Source organism: Theropithecus gelada, chromosome 16 (genome assembly GCF_003255815.1).
Source record: "Theropithecus gelada isolate Dixy chromosome 16, Tgel_1.0, whole genome shotgun sequence".
In the NCBI taxonomy this organism is placed as follows: Eukaryota; Metazoa; Chordata; class Mammalia; order Primates; family Cercopithecidae; genus Theropithecus; species Theropithecus gelada.
The window spans coordinates 41624765-41646278 of NC_037684.1; the positions used below are offsets into that span (position 1 = coordinate 41624765).

Below are 21514 nucleotides of genomic sequence, written 5' to 3' on the forward strand. Positions count from 1 at the left end.
GAGGCGGAGCTTGCAGTGAGCTGAGATCTGGCCACTGCACTCCAGCCTGGGAAAAAGAGAAAAACCCCGACTCAAAAAAAAAAAAAAAAAAAAAAAAAAAGAACTAGCTTGGGCAACATGGTGAAACCTCATCTCTATAAAAAATACAAAAAAATTAGCCGGTCGTGGTGGTGTGAGCCTGTAGTCTCAGCTACTCAGGAGGCTAAGGTAGGAGGAGCACCTGAACCTGGAAAGTTGAGGCTGCAGTGAGCTGAGACCACGCCACTGCACTCCAGCCTGGGTGACAGAGCAAGGCCCTGTCTCAAAAATAAATAAAAATAAAAAAGAGAAGAAAAAAAGTACTATTATAATCCAACAATAAAAACAAAACATAATTTTAAGAATGGCAAAGGTAGGCTGAATGTGGTGTGCTCTTGGCTCACTGCAAGCTCCACCTCCTGGGTTCTCACCATTCTCCTGCCTCAGCCTCCCATGTAGCTGGGATTACAGGCACCCTCCACCACGCCCAGCTAAATTTTGTATTTTTAGTAGAGATGGGGTTTCACCATGTTGGTCAGGCTGGTCTCAAACTCCCAACTGTTAGGTCTGTCCATGTGAGGAAAGTCCACCAACAGGCTGTGTGTGAGCAACAAGGTTGTTTATTTCACTTGGGTGCAAGTGGGCCGAGTCCACAAAGAGAGCCAGCAAAGGGAGATAGGAGTGGGGCAGTTTTATAAGATTTGGATAGGTAGTGGAAAATTACAGTTAAAAGTGGTTATCTCTTGGCAGGGGAGGGGTCACAAGGTGCAGGGTGGAGAGATCATGAGACTCATTGTCCAGGGGAGGAATGTCACAAGGTTGATTGATTAGTTGGGGGTGGGACAGGAACAAATCACCAAGGTGGAATGTCATCAGTTAAGGAAGGAACTGCCTGTTTCATTTTTTTGGTGGTTCTTCAGTTGCTCCAGGCCATCTGAATGTATATCTGCAGGTCACAGGGGTTATGATGGCTTAGCTTGGGCTCAGGGACCTGACATTGAGGATCCTTCTTTCTCTGATGCCCTTCTATGAGAATGAATCTGTTTTGGAAGAAAATGAAATTAAGATTATTCGTCACAACAACCACTATCTCCAAATCTGTATTCACTCCTTCTATTCATTATAAGTCTCATCTACCTGATGAGATAACTTTTTTGAAGACAGGAATTGTATGCTGTTTAACAGTGCTTTGATTCTTCCACAGTTCAGTCATCCTTGATATCTTGTGGGGGATTGGTTCTAGGATACTGCTGCCACACCATACCAGAATCTGTGGATGCTCAATCCCTTACATATAATGGTGCATATTTGCGTATAACCAACACACATCCCCCTATATACTTTATTTATTTACTTAGAGACAGGATCACTCTCTGTTGGTCAGGCTGGAGTGCAGTGTCACAATCACAACTCACTGCAGCCTCAACCTCCTGGGCTCCAGTGATCTGCCCACCTCAGCCTCTTGAGTAGCTGGGACTACAGGTGTATACCACCACACCTGGTTAATTTTTTAATTTTTATTTTTAGTAAAGACAAGGTCTCGGCCGGGCGCGGTGGCTCAAGCCTGTAATCCCAGCACTTTGGGAGGCCGAGACGGGCGGATCACGAGGTCAGGAGATCGAGACCATCCTGGCTAACACGGTGAAACCCTGTCTCTATTAAGAAATACAAAAAACTAGCCGGGCGAGGTGGCGGGCGCCTGTAGTCCCAGCTACTCGGGAGGCTGAGGCGGGAGAATGGCGTGAACCCGGGAGGCGGAGCTTGCAGTGAGCCGAGATCGCGCCACTGCACTCCAGCCTGGGCGACAGAGCAAGCCTCCGTCTCAAAAAAAAAAAAAAAAAAAAAAAAAAAAAGACAAGGTCTCACTATGCTGCCCAGGTTGGCCTCCCAACCTTGGGATTACAAGTGTGAGCCACAGTGCCTGGCCCCATGTACTTTAAATCATCAGTAATAAAATGTATAGATATTGTACAATGGTGACAGTTGTTATACTGTACTTTCTATTTGTATTTTTATTGTTTCTTTTTTCAAATATTCAGCCTCGTCTAGTTGAATCTGAAGATGTGGACCTGCTGATGAAGAGGGCTGACTGTATCTAACTTAGGGTCTCGCATGCAGCTGGCACTTAATACATCTTATTGACTGTTTTAGCTAACATTTAACAGACAATTCCTAATAAAAACCTCTTAAAAGTAGGTAAAAAAAGGAAACCTTAGTCCTTCCTCTAAAGTGGACAGAAAACCAGCCTGGGTAACATAGTGAGACCTTGTCTCTACAAAAAAGTTTTTAAAATTAGCTGCCTGCCTGTAGTCCCAGCCACTCAGGAAGCTGAGGCAGGAGGATCCCTTAAGCCCAGGAGTTTGAGGTTACAGTGAGCTAGATCACAACATTGCTTTCCAGCCTGGGTGACAACAAGGCCCTGAGGAAAAAAAAAAAATAAAATAAAGGAAAGGATAAAGGAAAGGAAGGAAAGAATATAAGTATTGAAAAAGAAGAGACAAAACTATGATTATTTGCATGTGAAATGATAAATGTTAGACAGCCAAAGAAGCCTGAGAGAATCAACTAAGATTTTACTGGAAGTAATGTGAGAATTCAGTACAGTGGCTATATACAAAATCAAGAGATTAGCACAAAAACCTCAACTACTTTTCCCATGTACCACCAATAACTAATTAGAAAATGGAAGAAAGATCCCATTTACAATGGCAATACAAATGTATGAAGTATTTGAATAAAAATACAAAGATATTTAACAAAAAATATGTAAGATCTATATGATGGAAACCCTAAAACTCTTCTGAAAGACATTAAAAAGAAATGAACACATGACATGAGATAGCATGTTCCTATAATGTTGTACAGATGTCAATTATCAAATTAATCTACAAATTTAACATAATCCTATTCAAACCCCAAGATTGTTTTGGGTGGTGGCTGTTTGTGAGACAGGGTCTCGCTCTGTTGCCCAGGCTAGAGTGCAGTGGTATGACCACAGCTCACTGCATCCTCGACCTCCCAGGCCTCAAGCAATCCTCCCACTTCAGCCTCTGAAGTCTCTCATATCGTGTCCAAGAAATGGGGACAAATCTCACAAAGGAACTAGGCTCAGGAGGGCTGGAATATTCAGGGAAGGTTTCAAGCAGAAAGATGAACTTGAGTTGGCTTTTGAGAGATTCATAGGATTCCCACAGGCAGAGTGAAATAAGGGAATTTTAGGTGGACAACGCATAGACAAAAGCAGATATGCGGATGGTGTGACTGGGGTATGGTGAGGGGCTGCTCTGGCTGGAATGGAGGGCTGCCACAATAATGAAATGGTGAATGAGGCAAATAAGGTTGGATTGGTAGCATGGCATCAAGGTTGCCAGCTTATTAAATCACTCTTCCAATATGCTAGCACTGGCCTGTTGGGAAAAGTAATGCATCATGTACTCAAACAAAAGGCAAACAGAGGCAAGCTCCAGGAATGGGCACTGTAAACAAGACTTGTCCCAGAGTAGCCAGATGTAGGCTTTAGACATGTTAATGCAGGCTGAGCATCTCTAATCCGAGGGGGAATGTCTCATATGGTGTCCAAGAAACGGACACATCTCACAGAGGGCCTGGACTCAGGAGGGCTAGAGTATGAGATAGCAGTCCCCCTCCCCTGTGAACTTAAAAATGTGGCCAACAATTTTTTTGAAAGATGGCTACTCTGTAGTGCTTTAACTGGACCTATTTAGGCAACGCCTTACACACTGGAGAAGGACGATACTGTGTGAACCTAATAAGTCTACAAGGCAATACTTCTCTCTTTTGGCGTCTCCTTCCTCTCCAGGGTGATGACAACTCCGTGAGGGTGGAGATTATACGTCTCTCATCATTTCGGCAACAAGGAAATAAATTAGTGGCAGAGTAAGGGTGACTTGGTGAGTACATCCAATTGTTGACATAGTTTTGGGTAGGAGAAATTTTGCTATTATATCAACTTAACTTCTTAAAATGGTCTAATGGGATTAACTTGATTTAAATTCACAGAGATCTCCTGGAAGCGAGGATCCTTTAAAAATCCTGGAATATACACTGCAGTAAAAGAACAAAGCATACCTCAGCCTTATACTACTGAAGAAGAATGTCAAGTGGGGAAGTGGCTTTGGTTTTGAGTTTGTGGGTTCTGAATCCACACAAAGACAGGACTGCATTCTGAAAACCTGAATTAATTATTGTCCTTACCTCAATAAGACAAAAAATTATAATCAAAATCATTAGTATTACAGTCACAGATATTGCCAAGATGAGTCTGTTGTTATAGCCATATCCTGGAACTTCTTTCGTGAGCTAAAAAAAAAAAGGAAAGAACAATTAAAAAAAAAAAAAAGAATGAAAGCTAACTTTTCAAAACCCCAGTATTCCGGTTGAGTAGCTTACAGGTTCTTTTTTATTTTTTTTGAGACAGGGTTTCACTCTGTCACCCGGGCTGGAGTACAGTGGTGCGATCACAGTTCACTACAGACTCTACCTCCCTGGGCTCAGGTGGTCCTCCCACCTCAGCCTCCCGAGTAGCTGGGACTATAGGCACGTGTCACCACATCCAGCTAATTTTTGTATTTTTTTGTGAAGACAGGGTTTCACTATGTTGGCCAAGCTGGTCTGAAACTCCTGACCTCAAGTGATCCACCCACCTTGGCCTCCGAAAGTGCTGGGATTACAGGCATGAGCCACCACTCCTGGCCTACGGTTTATCTTGTACACTAATCTATTTCACTCTCTAAATGAACAAAGTGGGAGATCACTGTTATGGCCAAAGTTACAAAGTGGGAGATCACTGTTATGGCCAAAGTTACAAAGTGGGAGATCACTGTTATGGCCAAGACAAGCTATGGCCTGGGAGTCCCAGGTTCTCTTGTGTGGGCACTTTCCTGGCATATGCTAAATGATGGGAAAGTCTGGGTCTCATGTTTCTGTGTGGTCTTCTGCCCTTTCTGTTTGCTTTTTCTGGGTCTTTCTGCTCTTTCTGGGTCTCATGCTTCTGTGTGGTCTTCTGCTCTTCTGCTGTTTCTGTTCCCTCTGGGCTTCCGTGCTTTCATTGATATAGTTCTCAGTTTTCCATTGGTCCGTATCCCATTCTGCCTTGGATGCCTTTATGTCCTGCTGCTCACTGAGGAGCTTCATCAGGAGGCCTGTCCTGGAGATGAACTTGGCACAGGTCACTTGCACATGGGTCTCAGAGCAGTCCGTCTTCAAGGTCCGGATAACATGAGAAATGAACCTTCTCACATCGTTGTTGGGGATGAGGGACCGTAGCTGCTGGGTTAGCTGAATTTCATACTGATCACCTGGGGATGAGAGCAGTGGGTAATTGAAGCTTTTGGGCTCGGGGGACAGGTCAGTGCCCACGTTGTTGTATTCCCATTTTGTCTCAGTTTGTTTAACAGTTGGCCCTAAGTTGAATGCAGTCCCAGCGGAATCTGCCTCAGTAGGAGGATTGTAGTTTGTGTTTTCAGAGATGGTGCCTTCTGGCATAGTAGTGTTTTCCTTAAAACGTTTTCTTCAGAGGCATTTCTTACAGTTGTGTTTTTTACAGCAGTGTTTTCTATAAACTGTTCTGAAGGAGCAAATACTTCCGGAAAAGGGTTTTCTTGAGGACTCAGGTCTCCTGAGGATGAAAAAGCCTGTTGTGAAGGGGAATTTATGAGGCTCTTTGCTGCAGAGAATGGCGGCCTCTTTGTGAACATCAGTCTATTGAGATAACTTTTCTTTCTCAACTTTCTAATCTTTTGACGTTGGGTGTTCTGTGGGCCACATGGCAGTGAGTTTTATGAAAGCGGTATTTGTTTCTGGAATGTACGATTGGTTTAGCAGCCTTCATATTTTTAACTCTAGCCTTTGCATTTTCTAAAATTAAAATGGCGTAGGCTAAGTCTTTCTATCTATCTCTGACCGGAGGTAGGGCTTTTGCAGGGGTGGAGGCAGAAGGCACGCCCATGGAGAAGGGTTTCAGCAAAGAGGAGACTGTTGGCTTATGTTCTTGGGTGAATGAAGGCTTGACGGTGTTTCCCGCTATGTTCTTGGGCCCCTGCTCTATGTGAGACTGTTCCAGCTCCCCTGGGGCTGGACTCCCGAGCCTTTTTTCTATGGCAGCATTCTGCACAAAGGCCTGCGCACCCTCTTCCCTCCTGATGCTCTGCTTTCCCACTTCTTTGAAGTGCCTTTTCTGGATGCTCCTTGGGCCCATGAGGACTCTGTTCATTCTCTGCAGGTTTTTGCCTACACTTTGAATCTTTGCCAGGCTGCTTTCCTGTGGTTGGACAGTTTCTAATTTCTTTTCAAATATTTGGCGTTTAAATTTGTTACCTAGAAGGCTGGACTGCATAAGCATGGCAGTTTCTTCTTCCCTTTTAACTTCATCGATTTTTTTCTCGTATTTCTGCATCTAATATCTTTTCTAGGAAATATACCTTTCTCAATTTATTTTCATAAGTTGAGTTGTTGGATGCAGGTTGAAGCGAGGGGCTCTTTGTGTTGTTTTTCAGAATACTCAGGAGCCTATCTCCATCTTGCACATTTGAAAAAAACAGTTTAATGAATGGTAACAACATGGATTCCACATCTAGATTTCCTGCTGAGAAATAAGGCAAGATGTAACTTAGCACACTGATAACATCACTCTTGTCATTGGTGTCTAGCTGCTCACTCCCAAAGCCTGACAAGCTGATGCCATTGCTGTCTGAGGGCGCCTCCGGCTCAGTAGTTAGCTCAGTGCTCATGTGCTTCTTCCGGGCTTGTAACACCTTCATGAACGCACCTTCTGGATTCCCTACAGATGCTTCTTCAGCTGTCAAAAAAGAAGAGACTGCTTTGATCATGAAAGATGATGGGACGGCATGCATCCGTCCACAGCTGTACACCCCAGTCACACAGAGTAGGAGTCAGCAAACATTCGAGTGCCATTCAGCGAGGCGAAACATACACCCAATCCTAAACCTATGAAATAGCAACAACAAAAGGAGGAAAAGACATTTTTTGAAAACATGGCCACCTACTTGGAACATTCCATAGTGTGACATAGAGTAACTCTGCTTAGGATTATTCTGTTGATCCCCAGGGGCCAGTTGCCCAGGGCTCAGTGAAAGCCCAAGGTGGAGGACAAGTGCTTCCCTGATGAGCTGATGAGCTGGCTTCTCTGCAGACTGCTCCGTACCCTGTGCTGTCCTGCCTCAGATGCAGAGAGAGCGCAAGGCTCCCTCTCTTGTCCTCAGTGTGCCTGTGTTCTTGCTACCATCACAGCTGAATGCAATGAAAGGCAGTCCTCTGAGAGGAGCAGGGTGGAGATGCTAACGTGGAGGCCCCCTCCCATTGCTGATAGATCCTCATCTGGCACACGCTCCACCCACCAACCCCATTCTCTGCTCCCACATATCGTTGCCCCATCACAGAAGACGTGACATGGAAAAAGCACTGTGTCCACCCTAGTTCTTTTCTTAAATTTGGGAAGGGATCCAGGGTATAGGTTAAGAGATTTTTAATTTGCCAGATGGTATGCCTATGTTGTTAAATATACGATGCATCTATGGTATGATAGCAGTTTCTGGATAAACATTACTTGAGGTCCTAAAATGCAGAAGGGAAAAAGCAACTTTTGTCAGGTGCCTACTTTGCTTTCATTTCATCTCTAATATTTTGGATGGGGAATCATCCAAATCTAACTGCATGAAGGTCAAGTGTGCCAGTGTGCAGCTGGGTTTCTTTTCCAGAATTAAAAGTATTTTGGGTGGTGGGGAGGGTCAGAGGAAGAAGTAAAGATTGTGAGAAAGGAGAAACATGGGCTTGGAGAACCCAGAATTGGAGACAGAAGACCTGGCACTAGGCTACAGCACTGAGCACCTCTGATCTTGTTTTTCTTCATCTGTAAAAGGTGATTAGCAGTGCTTTTCTGCCCACCTCTTGGGGAGAAGGGAATAATTTAATTGGTAAAAAAAAAGTTTTGAAAAATAAGTAACACTGTTTTTATGTAAGTAGCCAAGCATTATTAATTATCCACCCCATATCACTGGTAGATACCTGTATTCAAGTTATCTGGACTGGAAAGCAGTCACATTTTAGTAGTCATGAAGTTGGTACTAATAAACCTAATCTACAGAAAAACTCTTGAAAGCACTTGAGCATTTGTTCTGTGAATAGAAAGGTTCAGAGCAAGTTCAGAGCTGGATGGTCTAAGAATGGAAAAGCCCTCCATTCCATTAGAAGAGCCAGGTAGCAATTTTTGGTTATGGAACCAGAAGCTCTCAGGCTTCAAATAAAACAGCATCACTTGTACTCTTATAAAATTGTAAAAACAAAACAGGATCTACATCTGTCCTAAAAGGCAGAGAGTACTTCACGCATATAAAACTAGCTTACAAACTACATTGCACTATATGAGGAAATTATCACTTGGGGCAAAGCACCAAGCAGAGAGCACAGTACACTGGGCGTGGATGTTAATGTCATTCCCTAGCTGTCCCATTCCTTTCTCTTGGTCCTTTATGCATATGGAACAGTTCTATTATTAAATTTTGTGATAATAACTGAGAACCTGACTCCCAGCAAGGGAGTAGTTCAGAAGTTGAGGGAGTTTAACTCTGAATGAGTAAATAAAACAATTATATCACTAGCTTAAAATTTTATCATCAATTAAAAATAAAAATTATAAAAACATACTTAAAATAATGTAACAATTTATCGCCAGGCAATTTGGACTCACGACAATCTATGGTGTTTGTCAGACCTGCACTGTTGCAATGCAGCTTGACTGTCTTGCAGACAGCCTCAGTGCTATTTTTAAATCGGCAGAGGCAGCAGGCCATATGGCTAAGTAAGATCCTATAGATGAAAACACAAAACAATAAATTAGTGGTAAAGCAGTTACTGAGTAGGCAAAGGAGGCAGGCCAACGCTACCACAGGGCTGGGCAAAAAGTTGTTACTGAGGCCTGTGGACTGGACAGTTGGGTAGGAGCCAGAAGACCAATGGGAAGGAGGACAAAGGTGCCCAACCGAAAGGTAAGCATGGCAGTGAGTATGGTATGCCTAGAATAAAGGTGGTTGGGATTAGAATTGGGTGACACTGATCAGTAGTTTAATTCAGAAGTATCTCTTCCCAACTCATAAGTCTCACTTTGGGCTGAAAGTACACAGGAAGAAGGTAGACTTCTAAGAAGAGTCTGAATAAGCCCCCAACTTCTGGAGTCCCTTTCTCAATTCCTGTTGGGAGTGGGAAATATTAGAAATTACTCTGGGCATTAAAAATAGCTCAGATTAACCTGGATTGTGGGGTTAAAAAATAACAGAGATTGCATTGGCCAAATCTGGACAATTTGAGCATTCGAAAGAATAACAACAAAAAGCTACAACATAATTTATAAAAAAGAATCCATGAAGAATGATATTAAAAAAGAGAAGGAGTTGTTCTTTAATGAAATAATGCCAGCTAATAAATGTAGAAGGAATGACAATTTTTAAAAGTGTCACTTTGCAACCACCAATGTAATAAAAATTGATTCAGACAAAGATTATCATTGATGGACACAGCTGGGTGAAAAGACATTTGGGCCAGGCACAGTGGCTCACGCCTGTAATCCCAGCACTTTGGGAGGCCGAGGTGGGTGGATCACGAGGTCAGGAGATTGAGACCATCCTGGCTAACATGGTGAAACCCCGTCTCTACTAAAAATACAAAAAAATTAGCTGGGCGTGGTGGCGAGTGCCTGTAGTCCCAGCTACTTGGGAGGCTGAGGCAGGAGAATGGAGAGAAGCTGGGAGGTGGCGCTTGCAGTGAGCTGAGATCGCACCACTGCACTCCAGCATGGGCGACAGAGTGAGACTCCATCTCAAATAATAATAATAATAACAAAAATAAAAGACATTTGAGAACAGGATCTTCACTGATCTCAAAGTACCAACCCACAGATTTTTTATTAATTACCAAAGGGAAAAATTATTTTTTGTTTTTTTATGAGACAAGGTCTCATTCTGCCACCCAGGCTGAAGTACAGTGGCAAAATCATAGCTCACTGCAATCTCGACCCCCCTGGGCTCAAGTGACCCTCCAAATTCAGCCCCCCAAGTAGATGGGACTATAGACTTGCACCACCACGCCAAGCTAATTTTTTTTTTTAATTGCATTTTTAGTAGAGATAGGGTTTCACCTTGTTGCTCAGGGTGGTCTAAAACTCCTGGACTCAAGCGATCTGCCTGTCTTGGCCTTCCAAAGTGCTGGGATTACAAGTGTGAGCCACCACACCCAGCAAAATAACTACAATGGAGAGATCTGGAAGATCACCTTAAACAAGTGATCAAACTTAGCATTATGAGCCACCTGCGGTCACGAGGCAGGAAGGATCCATCACCTATGCAGTATTCTTCCCAAAAATGCTTAACTTGACTCTCATCATGCGGAAACAGACAAATCCAGATTGTGGAACAATTTACAAGAAAACTGTCTTTGACTCTTAAAAAATGACATGTCATTAAAGATCAAAAAAAGTAGAGTAATGTTTTAGATTAAAGGAAATGAAGACATGACATGCAGTGCCCAATCTTTCACTGGATTCTGTACTGTTCTTTCATCTTTCTGGTATGTTTGAATTTTTTTCAAAATATAAATTTGGGCAAAAGAGATAACCAAGATAATTGATTAATGTATTGTTATGGCTTATTGGGGGCAGTTTCAGAGAAATAAAAACAATCTCTGTAACTGGAATAAATTTTCAAGGTTACTCTTAAGCAGTATAGATAGCATGGTCATTAAGAATACAGATTCCACAGCCAGACTAGGCTTAAATCCCAGCTCTGTGAATAATATGAATTTGGGCAAATTGATTAATCTCTGTTCCTTGGCCTTGTCATTATAATAGTACCTACCTCTAATGAGTTTTGAGGATTAAATGAATCAGTACCTGAAAAATGCCTGGCACACTGTGAGTGCGCAACAAATGTTAACTACTATAATTATTACATTACAGAGGTTGTGGGGGGGCCTTTTCTGAGTCTTCCAAAAGGATAACTTTATTAGGGCCACATTAAGATTGTGGAAACAGAAGAGTATTCAATGGATACATGAAGTCTATGAGTTGGGGATACAATGTACAGAGTTTTAGATTAAAACTGCATCCAATAAGTTGGTCTGACACATCTTTCAAACCTATAGAGGAATAATCACAAGTGACTAGTATTCCTTTGGGTCCAATAGAAGGCTCTGATCTTCATATAGATTGAATGTACCCAGAACCATAACCTAGCATTTTACTTATATAGCAACCTTAACTCTTGACACAAAGGTGTTTCTTTTGTTTTGAGGCCGAGTCTCACTCTTACACAGGCTGAGTGCAGTGGTGCAATCTCGGCTCACTGCAGCCTCTGCCTCCTGGGCTCAAGTGATCCTTCCACCTCAGCCTCCTGAGTAGCTAGAACTACAGGTGTGTGCCACCACGCCTGGCTCATTTTTGTATATTTTGTAGAGATGGAGTTTCACCATGTACTCCAGGCTGGGCTCGAACTCCTGAGCTCAAGCACCCCTCTCTCCTTGGCCTCCCAAAGTGCTAGGATTACAGGCATGAGCCCAAAGTTTTGTTATTCTTTTCCTGCCCCCAACTTTTGATTTTAAACATTTTCTTTTTTTCCTTTAAGCCTTAGGATGGCTAGGAAGCATTTTCAAATGGTATAATGAACACCTGTATAACTTTCATCTGGAATCAACAGTAGCTAATACTTTGTCACATTTGCTTTCCATGTGTGTATGTCTATACATTTTCTGGACAAACCATTTGAGAGTCAGTTGCAGACATAATGACCCTTCACCATTAAAGACTTCAGTGTGCAGCCCCCAAGAACCAAGGCATTCTCCTACATAACCAGAATACTATTATCACCCAATGAAAATATTATCATTGTCTACTGTGCAGTCCATATACACATTTTCACAATTGTCCCAATCATAACATGGCTTAAAAAATTCAGAATCCAGTCAAACATCAGTTATTGCATTTAGCGTTCATGATTTTTTTTTTTTTTGTAGAAAGACCTTTAATACTTCTGTTTACAAAATTCAGGCATACATTTCAGTTTGCCCTGAACTGTGCCCAAGGCTTTGTGCTCATCTCTGCCAGGGTGTCTGTGCCCCTCATGTGCTGCTGATGAGGATGCAGAGCAGAGCCTGGGGTCCAGAGGCTTTGCAGGGCCTCAGGGGAAGGGGAATGTGAATGTGGCCCAGCCCAGAGGACCCTCCATTTCATCGATTTTGGATTGGGCGACAGAGGAAGCAGATGTCAGGGCTGCGGACCTGCTGGTCTGGGCAGGGGTCTGGGGACCCTGGGGCTGCCTGCCATGGTCTAGAGGAGGAGGCTGGGGCCACTTCCTACAGGTGGCAGCGGCTCAGCAAGGGGAGGCCTGGCCACCAGGGGCTTGAACATTCGCTCACTGGAGCCTTTGTGCTTGGCCCTCAGCAGCCTGGCTGGGGCTGTGGTCCCGTGTGAGGTGTGCTGGGGGATGTGTAGGTGGCTGGTGGTGACTGCTTGTGCCAGAGTGACACAGGCTTCCGTGGGCCTGGCTGGGGACAGTTAAAAAGCTGAAAAGGTACTTGGCTTTGTGAGGGCAAGGCTTGGGAGGCGGGGCCCTGCAGGAGACACCCCACAGGGACGCTCAATCCAAGCCTGTTAAGGCCGTGGAACTCGAGGGTAGGCAGTGGGCTGGGCCCCCATGGGGTCAGAACGGAGGTGAGGGCTGCCCTGGAGGAACAATACCCTAGTATTGCTCTACCTTTGTCAGCTGGGCAGCCCAAGTGTGGGACCCTGCTCAGGGAGTACCTCAAGGGCCTGGGCCTGGGTGGCACCGGCAGGCTTAGACACCGCCCTGGCAGCAGGGGCCCCGTGGAAGGCAGGAGACCCGGCAGGGGGTGCCACCCAGTGTGGATGGAGCGGCAGGGCGGGGGCACTGGTGAGTCACTGGGCAGAGGCACGAGCACGTCCACGTAGCTGAGCAGGAAGAAGTCTGACTGGCCATCCAGCACGCCCTCCTACCAGTTCTCGTCGATGTGCTTTAAGTTAGCAATTTTTTCTTATATGGCTTGTGCTTTTTTGTTTCTTACCTAAGAAATCTTTAAGAACCTGTTGTTTAATCCAAAGTAGAAAAGATTCACTCTCTATGTCTTCTCCCAGAAATTGTGTAGTTACATCATTTAGGTCTCTGATCCATTTTGAGTTAATTTACATATATGGTGTGAGTTTTTTTTTTTTTTAAATTTTATTTTTACTTTTTGGAGAAACGAGATCTCATTACGTTGCCCAGGCTGGTTTCAAACTCCTGGCCTCAAGTGATCCCCCTGCCTCATTCTCCCAGAGTGCTGGGATTACAGGCATGAGGCACCATGCCTGCCCTTCTTTGTAGATATAGCTATGGACATATATCTGTATCTTCACCAAGTGTGGTGGCGCATGCCTATAGCCCCAGCACTCTGGGAGAATGAGGCAGGAGGATTGCTTGAACCCAGGAGGTAGAGGTTGCAGTGAGCCAAGATGGCACCACTGCACTCCAGCCTGGGTGACAGAGAAAGACCCTGTCTAAAAAAAAAAATTTATATATATATGAAAGCAATTTCTTCAGTTACACAGTGATGGGGCCTGTTGTCCCTCCCTCTTTACCTGGATGGTGTAACGTTGTCTGGCTGATGTCTCCATCTGTAGTCACTCCCTTCCTAAACTATCCTGCACACAGTCGTCATATCAACTCCCCAGAAGTGGCCTGCAAAGACCAGCATCTCCTGGGAAATTATTGAAGATGCAAATTCTTGGTCCCACTCTAGACCAATTGAATCAGTAACTACGAGGGCGGAGTCCAGAACTGAGTTCTAAGGCGCCCTCTCAGGGATTGTGATGCAGATCTATCTACAGCACTGCTGCGGTAACACACGGTTCCCCATGATGGCTCCTCAGCTGGGCATTCGAAGCCCAAGAAGATCTGGCTCCAATTTCCTACTCTCTCTCCTTGTACTCTACAGGTACTCATGGCATTCCTCGAATACCTTCCTGTGTTTTGCCCTTCTCCCATTTTCCTTTTGCAAGCTTAGAATATTTTCCCCAAGATGTCTGTCCGATGTTACACAATGACCTTTCAAAGTCCTGTTCAAGTGGCATTGTTCTAGTAACATCTTCCTGGGTCCAAATTGAAGTCATTTTCCCCTCTTCTATGCTTCAGAAACAATTTATCCCTCCTAGTTCCCACACTGATTTCTTTTTAACGTAGTTATTTTTCATCCCATTTTTTCTGAGCATAAACTCCTTGCAGGCATGGAGTAGGTCTTGCTCATCTGCGTTGCCAACCATATTTAAAACTGATACATGGAAATAAAGCAAATTCAAATATTTGTAAAATAAATGATAGCTGGCGGAGTGAGTAGAAGGAAAATGACTATTTTAAAGGAATTGTAGTTTTATTACTTCATGGCCTCTGTAGCACTTTGGCATCCACTTGTGGGTCTTTACACCCACTTTCCTTAAGCCTTCTACATTTGAAAGAATCTGTTTGCAAAAGAGCATCACTAATGAGCTTAATAAGGATTAATGACATACACACCTCTATGGACAAAAGATAAGAATCATGCTGTCATAGCAATGAACATAGTATCTTCTTGTCTCTAAACAGATAGAAATACTATGCAGGTATTGCTTTCTTGGTAACAGGGCTGGGGAGATAGTTATTTTGTAATTAGCGGAGAGTTGGGGGCATTTCTGACATGCTTACTTAGTGTAAACATTTCTAACTCTACCACTTCACCATCATTTTAAACATCTGTTTTAATATAACAATTCCTGAAATGAAATCCTTAATATCAGTCTATTCTCTTGGGAGCTTAATATTCTTGATAATATTATTTATATAATTCAGCTGATTTTTAATATTTAAATATTAATTTAATTCCGATTAAATTACCAAAAAATTCTGGATTAATGATGTTCAAATGAATGTAGGTAGTCTATGTTTTCTTCTCTGTTAGACAACAATCTGAAGTTAACATTAATTCCTTTCGTCCTACTAAACCAACCTCTTCAAATCTTTTTTTGTGAAGGTCAGACAGTAAATATTTTAAGGCTTTGTGGGCCACATGCGATCTCTCTCGCATATTTCTCGTTCTTTTCTTTTTCTTTCATAGTCCTTTAAAAATGCAAAAAACTTTCTTAACTTAATGGGCTATTAAAAAATAGACCTTAGATAAGATTTGATCTATTGGCTGTAGATGGAATAGAAGAAGATGGTGTGTAAACCCTTGTAAAACAAGGTTCATATGGGTGTCAGTCACTGCTCAGATCTTATTACCATGTGAAATTTTTTCTCTCTGTATAATTTAAAACTTGAAATTGCATAGGAGGTAGCTAATGCTGGAGATGGACTGAGACCCTATACAAACTTACAGAATTGAAAAATTTTATTGCTCGAAGAAATCTTAGAGATTATCTAATTTGAACCCCTTATTCATTTTATAGATAATAAGACTAAAAACTCATAAATATGATTAACTAACTTACAAATACCGGAGGGATAGCAGGCCTTCAATGAATCCTTACGTAATTCAGTCAAATAATTTTCATTGAGAATTCTGGAAAATGAAAAAGTTATTTCTAGATTAAAATGCAAACTACAACTATTTGCTACACAGGACTATCTCCTGCATATGGAGGAAAGCTGGATCATGGTCATTTCAAGATGGTGATATCTGCTCTGCTTTCATTAAAACCTTTTCTTACATTTTCCTTTTTGTGTTCATCTCTCTCCACCCCCCCCCCAACACACACATGCAAGCACGCACACACAAGCACACTGCTACCCACTCTTCACACCAAATTGTATATTTCATGCCTCCTCTCTAGATCACAGAATACCTTTCAGAATCCAACTCTGGGTGGCACCAAGATCATCAGAACCTCCATTTCCTCCTCTGTTTTCCCAAATCTTATTATGAAAACTCCACATGGAACCATTTCAGGGCTGCAAGTGAAGCCATTCAACTTTTTCCCCTATTAAAAAACTTTGACAACTACAATGTGCATAAAGTGCACGTAACATACATGTTGTTTATATTTAATTTAATTTAATTTCTGAGACAGGGTCTCACTTTGTTGCCCACATTGGTCTCAAACTCCTGGGCTCAAGTGATCCTCCTGTCTTAGCCTCCCAAACTGTTGTGATTGCAGACATGAGCCACCTCACCTGGCCAAATATTCAGTTTAATAATTATAAAGCAGATACCCATGTAACAGCATTACAAAAGATCATTGCTAGCATTCCAGAAGCCCTAGTGTGCTCCTTTCCAGTCATATGCCTCTAACCCTAGTAGGTAACCAGTATCCTGACTTTCGTAATAATTTTCTTGCTTTTAAAATGTAGTTCTGGCCTGGCATGGTGGCTCATGCCTGTAATCCCAGCAGTCTGGAAAGCCAAGGACTAGCCTGGACAACATGGTGAAACCCTGTCTCTACTAAAAATATAAAAATTAGCTGGGCATGGTGGTGGGCACCTGTAATTCCAGCTACCCGGGAGGCTGAGACAGGAGAATCCCTTGAACCTGGGAGGTGGAGCTTGCAGTGAGCCAAGATCACGCCATTGCACTCCAGCCTGGGTAACAAGAACAAAATTCCATCTCAAAAAATAAATAAAGCAATTCTCCTTTCTCAACTTCCCAAGTAGATGGGATTATAGGCACCCACCACCACGCCTGACTAATTTTTGTATTTTCAGTAGAGATGGGGTTTTGCCATATTGGCCAGGCTGGTCTCAAACTCCTGACCTCAGGTGAGCCACCTGCCTTGGCCTCCCAAGGTGCTGGGATTACAGGCATGAGTCACCACACCTAGCAAGTGTTTTATTTTTAATTTAGAACTCATGTATGACTTGTCTATATAAGTTGAACTAATGATGTGACACATAAACTGTTGTGAAAAATGTTACTTCGAATGTAAGCATGTTTTCCAAAATCATTTATGTGTCTAAACTAATTCCCTCTATAAATCAGTAAGAAAATGATAAAACAATTCAACGGGAAAATGAACAAAGGACAGAAAACTCAGAGAAGAAACACAAATGTTCAATACACATATCTGATAATTCATGAGTTATCAGAACAATTCAAATTTGGATGGAATCCCTTTTATTCATCCATAACTTCAACAAAAAGTTGGAGAATACCCAGCGGTGAAAGGTGTGGAGAAATGAATGCTGTCATATTTTGCTGCCAATAGAGTAAGTTGGCACAACATTTTTGAGGGCAATTAAAATTTTATATCTACATAGTCTTCACCCCAACAATTCCATTTCTAGATATCTATTCTACAGAAATACTTACCCATGTTCACAAAGAAGCATGTACAGGGATTTTACTGCAGCAATGCATGTAACAAGAAAACTAAGTATAATCTAAACATTCATCAATGGGGGAATTATTAAATAAACTACGATGCATCCAGACTATGGATGATGCGGGAGTTTAAATGAATGGGGTCACCCTCTAAGTACTGAGAAGGAAAGAAATCATGAAGTGAAAGAATATATCATATGATAAGTGATACACTTATATCATATAAGTGATATACTTATATGATATCATATAGGTGATACACTATCAAATGATATCATATAAATGATATCATGAAGTAAAAGAATCAAGTTGCAAGATGTTACCACTTATGTAAAGAAAAAAGATTTTAAAAACCACACAACAAATCTATTTTGCTTTATGTAAATATGAATGTAGGCAAATGGGAAAAGTCTGGAAGCATGTACACTAAATGCAGAGTAACATTACCTCAGGGATGAGGGAGTAGGGCACAAGGAGGGTTTTTGTTATACCTGTTATTGCATTTTTATACATTAAAAATAGAATCATGGGCTGGGGGTGGTGGCTCATGCCTGTAATATGAGGATGTTAGGAGGCCAAGGTGAGAGGAGAACTTGAGCCCAGGAGTTCAAGACCAGCCTAAGCAGCATAGGAAGACCCTGTCTCTACAAAAAATACAAAATTAGGTGGGCGTAGTGGCATGCACCTGTGGTCCCAGCTACTTGGGAGGCTGAGGTGGGAGGATCGCTTGTGCCTGGGAGGTGAAGGCTGCAGTGAGCTGTGATTGTGGCACCGCACTCCAGCCTGGGGTACAAAGTAAGATCCTGTCTCTTTAAAAAAAAAAAAAAAAAAAAAAAGAGGAAAAAAAAGAATATAACCTTGTATTATTTCTATGATAAAAAATAAATTTAAATTGCCTCTTATTTTAAAGAGAGTCTACCAAATTTAATTTTAAAATAACCATAGGATTGCAGTCAACAGGGGAAATATCTTTTCTCAAAGGTACCGACCTCGAAATTCTGGACCAAGAAGGATCTTACAATGGAGTTAGTTTTTTGTCATATTTGGAGAGAATATACTCCCAGTTTCTCGGTCCGACTGTATGCTTTCCATGCATTTCCATCAATGTAAGAAATATAGTTTCCTTGGAAATTTCTGTGAAGAAACACAGTTTATATCCTTGAATAGGTAGGAAAAGAATGGACAGGAGAAGTAAAAGAATCATGGCAACCTTGTCGGGGATATTCGGTTACAGAAAATAACACCTGCTTTCTCATTTCCGGAGCTATCAGCTTCCTAGTTTGCACAATTCATCAAGAAGTAATGCGGGGCCACCGGCACAAATGATGAGGCATGTCCCAGAAGCTTAACTTCCTATCCATCCCATCTCTTGGACAGACATTCCAGTTAATTACTTTGAATGTAAGTATTTTATCCAAAAGCACCTGTATGTCTAAACAAACTCCTACAAATCAACACAAAAATGGTAAATAATTCAACAGAAAAATGGGCAAAAGCTTATCATTATCAATAAATAAGCAGAAAGAAACCCTGTGCCAGGTAGCACCAAAGCTTTGCCCTCTGCTGAAACATCCTAGGCTTTTTCTTTCCACTCTTATTACAACCCATCTGATTTGGCCCCTTCACACTTTACTCCTACGTTTTGCGAGACCTTTCTATTTTGTCTCCCTGAAATAAGCTTTTCCTTTTGGGCACTCTACATATGGATTCTAAAATAATCCTTTGCATGTCTATACTTGAACATAAAGCAAAAAACAAAATGAAATAAAATAATCCTCCTGTTTTAATCATTCATCTCTCTTGCTTGGAAACTTTCAATGGCTTTCCATACCTCACTGTGTAACTTTCAAACTCCTATAGCTGACAGTCAAGGTTTTACATAATCATATCTTCACTGCTCCCTCACCTAATTCTTTGCAGCCAGATTGGTCTACTAAATTCCAACCATAGCTGTAGCCATGCCTTTGCCTAGACTGTACTCCCATTTTTTTTTTCTATTTAACAAATTATAGCTACTTTTTAAGACTTAAGTAAAGTTTTAGCTTGTCCACGTAGCTTTCCCTGATCTCCACACCTCAAGAATCACTGATTCTGATAAATTATAGCACTGATGGTCTGCATTATCTTTTAGTAATTAATTATATATATACCTCCATTTTTATGCCTATTCTCTTTCTTCCCTCCTATCATTTTCATGTTCTGGAGACAGTAGCGTACTTGGCCCTGGGTTTGACACAAAATGAGTGCTACATATAGAAAGCCAGGGACAAAGATGAGTTGTGGACATAACTAAAGGACTGAGTAATCATGTTAACAGCCAACACTCCTACATATGCTAGGCACTGATGAAATGTTTCATATATTCACTCACCTAAATTTCACAGCAATCCTATGAAATGGGAACTAGCATAACCCCCAGTTGAAAGGTGAGGAAATTGAGTCACAGAGCGGAATAACTTGCTCTGGGTCACCAAGCTAATAAACAGCCCTGGGTTCAAACCCAGGCAGCCTGGCTCCGGAATCAACTCTTAACCACTTAGAGCCTCATCACTGAGATCGGGAGAGGGACAGGCTGCTGTAAAGAGGGTGAAGTGAATATGGGAGGAGAGCAGTGGTTAAGCAATGATGTGATGGGGCTAAATAAAAATGGATGAGAAAATGAGTAAAAGACTGGAGTAAGAGTAAAAGTCTGGAGTAAAAGTAAAAGACTGGAGAAGGGGCCTAACAGTAAAGGAGAATAAAGAGAAGGGAGAGTTGACAAGCAAAGGTGAAAGCAGAAAGTCAGTTGCCCGTATGGCTTGGGGAGATAAAGAAGGCCCAGGAAGGCCTCCAGGAAAAGGCTGCCATGTCAGGCAGGACACAGAGGACAATTGAGGAACGGTGATTCTTACAAGATGGTGAAGGTGCCGTTGTAGGTGTTGGGCTCTGGCACAGGCACTTGGCGGAGCCTCTGCTTTGGGCTGAGATTAATACATGACAGTGTCTCATCTCCGCAGGTACAGAGCTCACATATGTTGGTGCTTGCGGAGGCCTTCTGTTCCTCTCGTGCAGTTAAATCCTTATTTTGGGTGTAACTTTCACACTGCACCAGTGAATCCTGAGTAGGTTCTAGTTCAGTAGGTGAACCTGTGACTTCAGTCAGGCTTCGATGCAGAGTCTGAACCTGGTCTGGACGAGGAGTTGTAGTCTTCTCCAGGGCTATAGAATGTCCAATCTCTGTAGAGGGTTCTGGAGTGATGGCAGGTCCCAGGTCTGGAGGCTAAGTTGATGTCTCCTCCGTGATTGGAGACTGTTTAACCTCTATAGGAAGTTCTGTCGTTATGGTAAGCTCCAGGGCCAGAGGTTGAACTGTGACTTGAGTCACAGTTTGAATGCTGAGCCTGACCCTTGTCGGAAGGTGGAAGTGTCACCTCAGGGTGTTTTGGAGGAGGAGCTGTAGTCAGGGCTGTAGAAGGTTCAACCTCTGTCGTGGATTCTGGAGTGATGTAAGTCCGAGGTCCAAAGGTTGAACTGTGGCTTGAGTCAGGTGTGAATGCTGAGTCTGAACCTGGTCTGGATGTGTGCTTTGGAGGAACTAGAGTCTGCTTCAGGGGTGTAGAATGTTCAGCCTCCGTAGTGGGTTCTGGAGTGATGGTAAGTCCCAGGTCCAAAGGTTGAACTGTGACACTGGGCAATGTTGAATGCTGAGCTTGATCCTGACCTGGTGTTGGGACTGTCACCTCATAATGAGCTGGAGGTTGAGCTGCAACCTCCTTAGGTGGCTCTGGAAGCAGAGCTGGGACCATCTGCTGGCTTGAAGTTTCTACCTCCTTAGGGGGGCTCTGGAGCCTGAATTGTGACCTCCTGCTGGGTTGGAGAAGGTTCTGCCTCCTCAGGGGGCTCTGGAATCTGAGGTGGAACCTCCTGCTGAGTTAGAGATGGTTCCACCTCCTGAGGGAACTCTGGAGGCAAAGATGGGGTCATCTGCTGGGTCAGAGAGGGTTCTATCACCATAGGGGGCTCTGAAGACTGAGCAGGGACTGCCTGCTGGACTGGAGAGGATTCTACCTCTTTAGTTGGCTCTAAAAACTGAGTTGGGGCCTGCTGTAGGACTGGAGATGGTTCGACCTTCTCAGGTGGCTCTGATGGCTGA

General features: G+C 42.8%; 1 long non-coding RNA gene and 1 pseudogene across 1 annotated transcript; one reads left to right on the forward strand and one right to left on the reverse strand.

Annotated features, from left to right (window-relative positions):
- The first annotated feature begins 2977 nt into the window (after positions 1-2977).
- LOC112609743 lies at positions 2978-8145 on the forward strand. The gene is made up of 2 exons (XR_003116233.1): positions 2978-3929; positions 4039-8145. It is a non-coding gene; the product is annotated as an uncharacterized LOC112609743 (long non-coding RNA).
- A 4222-nt stretch (positions 8146-12367) lies between these two features.
- Positions 12368-21167, reverse strand: LOC112610143 (annotated as a pseudogene).
- Between the last annotated feature and the right edge of the window lie 347 nt (positions 21168-21514).